The sequence below is a fragment of the Scylla paramamosain genome, chromosome 2 (genome assembly GCF_035594125.1).
Source record: "Scylla paramamosain isolate STU-SP2022 chromosome 2, ASM3559412v1, whole genome shotgun sequence".
NCBI lineage: Eukaryota > Metazoa > Arthropoda > Malacostraca > Decapoda > Portunidae > Scylla > Scylla paramamosain.
The window spans coordinates 18418717-18425000 of NC_087152.1; the positions used below are offsets into that span (position 1 = coordinate 18418717).

At 39.3% G+C, this 6284-nt stretch overlaps 1 protein-coding gene across 3 annotated transcripts in view; it reads right to left on the reverse strand.

The window, feature by feature from the left end:
- The window catches only part of LOC135111418 (DNA excision repair protein ERCC-6-like), a 75306-nt gene extending 69941 nt beyond the window's left edge, over positions 1-5365 (reverse strand). The window contains exon 1 of one of the 3 annotated variants that reach the window (XM_064024701.1): positions 5211-5365. The gene's annotated coding sequence lies outside the window, so the exon portion shown is untranslated. Of the gene's footprint in view, positions 1-4976 lie in introns of all 3 variants that reach the window. The other 2 variants (XM_064024692.1, XM_064024709.1) reach the window with 2 other exon arrangements.
- Between the last annotated feature and the right edge of the window lie 919 nt (positions 5366-6284).

Below are 6284 nucleotides of genomic sequence, written 5' to 3' on the forward strand. Positions count from 1 at the left end.
TCTGCTCTAGCTCTGTGAAATCCACCGGTTAAGTCTTACTTCCATGCTGTCTCATGTGTGTGACCTACGACAAGAGACTTGCCACTCTCCTTAGTTAAAACAAACTTTTCCATGCTGATTACTGCCCTCTCAGGATTACTCACTCTCCTGGCCCTGCTCAAGGACATCACTGGGCACCTGAACATCATTGTGCAGCTGCAAGGCAAGGACATTCTTGTGATAGACATGCACTCAGCCACCATTGCCTTTGAGGTTAAGCTGCACTTGTAAGAGGCTAAGTCAGCAAATGGGAAGTTTGTGTATTTTCATTGCCTTGCTGCTTGTGTCCCTGATGACATGGACCCCGACACTAACATCTGTGTTGCTGCCTGTCTGCTGGAGGAATTTACCTCCTGTTTCACAGGAGTCAAGAAACTGGCAGCAAACTCTAAGCTGTTCACTGCCTCCTTTGACTTAAGAACATAAGAAAATAAGGGAACCTGCTAAAAGTCATCAGGCCTACACATGAAAGTCCCAGTATGAAATATACCTACCTATTTCCACCTATTATCCCCATCCATAAATCTGTCTAATCGTCTCTTAAAACTCCCTAATAACTCAGCACTAACAACCTGATTGCTGAGTCCATTCCATTCATCTACCACTCTAATTGAGAACCAATTCCTTCCCCTCTTTCTTAAAGCTAAATTTTTCAAGCATGAACCCATTATTTCTTGTTCTATCCTCATTACTGATTTTAAGAATTTTGCTTACATTCCCCTTGTTATAACCCCTAGACCACTTAAAAACTTCTATCAGGTCCCCTCTTAACCTATGTCTTTCTCTAAAGAATGTAAATTTTAACAGCTTCAGTTTCTTGATGCGAGGAATATTCCTCATCTCCTGTATCCTTTTAGTCAATCTCCTTCATACTGATTCTAACAGACCTGTATCCTTCCTGTAATATGGGGACAAGAACTGCGCAGCATAGTCTAGATGAGGTATGACCAGTGTCAAATATAACTAATATTACTTAGGGACTTCTAGTTTTAACACTCTTAAAAATGAATCCTAATACCCTATTTGCCCTATTTCTGGCCTCTATGCATTGCTTTCTTAAATAGAGATCAGAGCTAACTATAACTCCTAAAACTTTTTTGTTCCTTGAACATACCAGAGTTTTGTTGTTTATTTTGTACCCACTGTGTGCGTTTCTTTTACCTACGCTGAGTACTTTGCATTTGTTAATATTAAACTACATTTCCCATCTGTCTGTCCATTCATTCATCCTACATCTAAATCTGTCTGCAAGGTGATGAAATCTGAATCTGATCAAATTAATTTACCTATCTTCATGTCATCTGCAAATTTACAAACATCACTACTAATCCCACTATCCAAGTCATTAATATATGTTAAAAACAACAACTGTCATAAAACTGACCCCTGTGGCACCCTACTAATTACTCGACCCCATTCAGATTTAGAGCTGTTTATTACAACTCTGTCACCTGTCGCCTACCTTTACTTTGTGACACGCTTTACTAAAGTCCAGATATAGAAAGTCATAATTATCTCCATTATCTGCTGCCTCATAAACTTTACTATAAAAACTCAACAAGTTCATAAGGCAAGACTTACCCTTCATGAAGCCATGCTGTGACTAATTTATCAAGTTATGTTTGTCTAAATGTTCCCTAATGTTCTTAACTAATACTGACTCCATTATTTTACCTACAACAGAAGTTAAGCTGACAGGTCTATAATTAAATATTAAAGTTTTATCTCCTTTCTTAAAGATGGGTACTCCATTTGCCTGCCTCCACATTACCAATACCTCACCTGACTCAAGTGATTTCCCAAAGACAGAAACTAACGGTTCACTAATAACCTCTTTGCATTCCTTAAGTACTCTGGGATGTATTTCACCTGGTTCTGGTGACTTTAACTTTTCAGCCTATCTATCACCTGTTCCACTATCTCCTTAGTTATGGTAATATCCATCAGCTTCTCATTCTCTTCTGCTCTAAACATCTGTTCACTATTTGGCATTTCCTGCAAGTTTTCCTGGGCGAAGACAGTTAAAAAATACTCATTTGGAATTTTACAAATCTTTCTAGAACTAACCAACTAACCATCTGCTGCCTTCAATGGACTTATTGTTTCTCTATTCTTCGTCCTTGATAAAAGCCCTTGGGGTCTGTCTTTGCCTGGCTGGCTACCTTTAATTCATAATTGTTTTTACCTTTCCTCATTAACCTCCTGACTATTCTAATTAATTCATTATACTGTGGCCTTAAAATCTCTTCCCTGCCTTTGATCTCTTATATATATTTCTCTTATGCCCTATGTAGTGTTTTAACCTAAGAGTCATCCATTTAGGGTTATTCTTCTGTGATCTTATTGCTCTATATGTTTGCTAACTGTCCTGTATGCAATTTATCAACAAAATATTTGTACAACTCATCTACATCCCCTAATCTTCTCATCTCGATCCCCTCCATCCTCTCCACTCCATCTTCTACTCGCCTTGACCTCACCTTGCCCATCTCAGCATGACCTGACCCTCCAACATACTCACACATATCTCCCTCTCACTCACTCCTCCGACCCTTCTGGACACTTCTTCCCTCCTCCTGCCTTTCACCCTCACACCTCACCTCACCTCCTTCACCCTGCCTTATCTTTCTCAACTCAGTCTTGGACCTTACCTCCCCTTGAGTCCATTACCAGTCAACTCTTTGGAGGTACCTTTTTAATCTCTCAAAATCTGCTTTTCTAAAGTCAGGTATTTTACTAGTTTTTTAATTTCTAAAAGTTTCCGCAAATTTTAATTTGTACCTAATTTCACAATGGTCATTGTTATTTAGCTGTCCTTCAATGTTTACTTGTGTGACTGCTTTCTCCCTGCTAGTTAGAATTAAATCTAGAATATTATTCCACCTTGTGGGTTTTAAGACTACCTGCTTTAAAAAATTACCCTGAGTTACCTTATGAAATTGCTTTGTTTCACTGCTACCCACCATCAGGCTCTAGTCAATATTCCTAAAATTAAAATCTCCTACCACACATACCTGACTGTACCTATCTGCTCTATTTATTTCCACTTCCTGCCATAGTTAGATGTTCTCCACCTCTTCTCTGCTGTCCTTTTTCTGCAACCTCGTCCTTCCTACTGGCAAGTTTCCAAATTACATTGTGTATATTTCATGCATTATGGCCATGTTTGGCAGCACCTGATATTGCTTTGAAATGCTCTTCTTACTTTGCTCCTGGCTTTTGCACTGCCACATCAATGACATTTCTCTGTTATCTACCTGATCCATCAAATGGGACAATGAAACACTTATTTGAGGCAAGCAAGCAAGCATTAATTTGTATGATTTCTAATAAAGTTCTTGTATAAATTCAATTCATCACTCTGATCCATGGGCTGTTCCTGAGTCTAATCTGGTCCTTGCCCTGAAAAGGTTGCCCACCCCTATTCTAGAAAGATGACTATTTTTCCATTACTGGATAATCTTTTTGAAAAAATTTTACTGAATAAATTTCCACTTGAGATGCTAAAATTTATAATATAAGAAGGAATTCTGGAGCCTTTTTGCCAAGGCAGCCTCAGTTTTACACCAAGTTTTGTAAACAAACCATGTTTTATTGTTGATGGGAAGACTTGATTAGGCAAGACAGTAGGTACCTATGTTATTTAATTTTTGCTAATACTGTCATTGACCAATCACATAATGCAACGAATAACTGTCCACAGGAAGTTCACCTGATACATTATACTTTTTAAACAATTTTATTTTTGACACCATCCTATCAGTTTCTCATGAATCACTGTTGAGAAGAGTTATTTTTCATCACATAGTATTGGCCATTGCTGGAATTTGGACATTACAATGATAGGTTTAATTTAATTTCAAAATGTTCTTTACTGCAACAACACACTTGGGAGTCTGTTCTCTCACTTGGTGGGCTTCCCAGTAAGCAGAACTAACAACCCAGATGCCCAGTAGAAGAAGAATGTTACAAGACAGTTAGGACCTAGTTGCATGGCAGTTAGAATATCGTTATGTGGCAATTAGAATAGTGTTGAGTGACAGAAGATTGCTACATGGCAAGTGTTTTTTTATTTTTCTGGTATAATTCCAGTTTCCCCCAATAAACCGCACGTAAGTATGAAGTGTCTCACGATCTAGATCACACTGCTAGGAGCATTTCTAACCCCATATTACCTTGTCGCAAATGAATAATAAGGTCGGGACAGAATTTCAAAGATTTACCTAAGTTAGGTTAGGTTAGGATAGGATAGGATAGGTTAGGTTAGGATAGGATAGGTTAGGTTAGATTAGGTTAGGATAGGTAAGGTTAGGTAAAGTTAGGTTAGGATAGGTTAGGTTAAGATAGGTAAGGTTAGGTAAGGTTAGGTAAGGTTAGGTTACCTTAGCTTTCTGGTTGTGTTCGAATATACTAATGGTGGGGTTCAAGGGGGCACAGCCCCCTGGTTATAATAGGTTTTTGTTTTGTTACATTTAGGAAATTTCCTTGACTTCTAGGGAAATTTCCCTACATTTTCAAAGTCTATATATCACTCTTATGTGTCCCCTCAAAAAAAAAAAAAAAAACAGTTCCCCACAGGCCCCCAAGCTTGCTGGAGGGGTTGGGGGTGTGTGGGTAGAGATTGGGGATATTGGGTGAAACTGCAAATTTACCATTTATCCCTATCCTTCATTTCTGCAGGATCCTAAGCTTGCTAGACAAGAGCTGGGGGATATGTTACATCATATGAAAACATCAAAACTGTAGTGAAAGTCTATTATTATTTCAAGTGAGATGCAATATAGAAATTTACATGACATTTTTATACAGCTGTCTGAACATTGTGCCATAGCAGAAAGGGAAATGCATATGGCTTGCTGATTTTTCCATTGTTGAAAAAAAAAAGACGCAATCCTATCGAGTCATTAGGTACGTCATCCAGACACGTAGAAATTTACCATTGAAAATGTTGAAATTAAGTATTCACCAGGGCACCATGTTGTCAAAATGCGTCACGGAGTAAGATTGGAACTCATAAAAGACGAATTATGTGGTCACACCAGAGGAAGAATGAATGTACTGTACGCTACCACAGGCGGTGATGCGATGTTCTGAGGGTGCAGGCAGCTCTTATGTGCTATGGATGATGTACTCTAAGCTCTCGTGGCGGCTAGGTATGGAGTCGAAATTACCAGTGTTACGTCCTGCCTCCTCACGCTGCCTGGAAGACGGGCACCCTCACCCAACACAGGCTGTTGGGAGCATGTTTATACTTTACAACTTTACATGACGTAACGCAACCCATATCGGCATAGAAGGATGATCTCGGCCCAAGTTATATCGGTGCTAACACTGACAAACCATCTCCAATCTGTCACGTTATTCATCTTCAGGCGATTCAGGCAATGAGCAACAATCAATGAATAATCATAAATAAATATTTATTTAATAGATAAGTGAAGGCATGCTCGTTAAGGGAAAGGGACGCCTGTTACTCTTAGAGGTGACATTCATATTTGTCTGATCCCCATGATTTCTGGTGTATATGTATCTTAGTACCTACAATAGCAAATCCTCAATTTTTGCCGATATTTTTCGATTAGTTTTGTAGGAATATATATATCCTGACCTCTAATCCTTATGCTTATGCTGTCACTCTTTCTTCTCCGTTGGGCTCCTCCGATCACAATCTCATATCTTTATCTTGTCCTATCGCTCCAATCCCTCCTCAGGATCCCCCTAAGCGAAGGTGCCTCTGGCGTTTTGCCTCTGCTAGTTGGGGGGACTTGAGAAGGTATTTTACTGATTTTCCTTGGAATGATTACTGCTTCCGTGTCAGAGACCCGTCTTTATGTGCTGAGCGCATAACAGAGGTGATAGTGTCTGGCATGGAGGCGTACATTCCTCACTCTTTTTCTCGTCCTAAACCTTCTAAACCTTGGTTTAACACAGCTTGTTCTCGTGCTATACATGATAAAGAGGTGGCCCACAAAAGGTACTTAAGCCTTCCATCACCAGAATCTCATGCACTTTATATTTCTGCCCGGAACCATGCCAAGTCTGTTCTCCAACTAGCCAAAAACTCCTTCATTAACAGAACATGTCAAAACCTTTCAAGATCTAACTCCCCTCGTGATTTCTGGCATCTAGCCAAAAATATCTCCAATAACTTTGCTTCTTCTTCTTTCCCTCCTCTATTTCAACCAGATGGCACCACTGCTATCACATCTATTTCTAAAGCTGAACTCTTCGCTCAAACCTTTGCT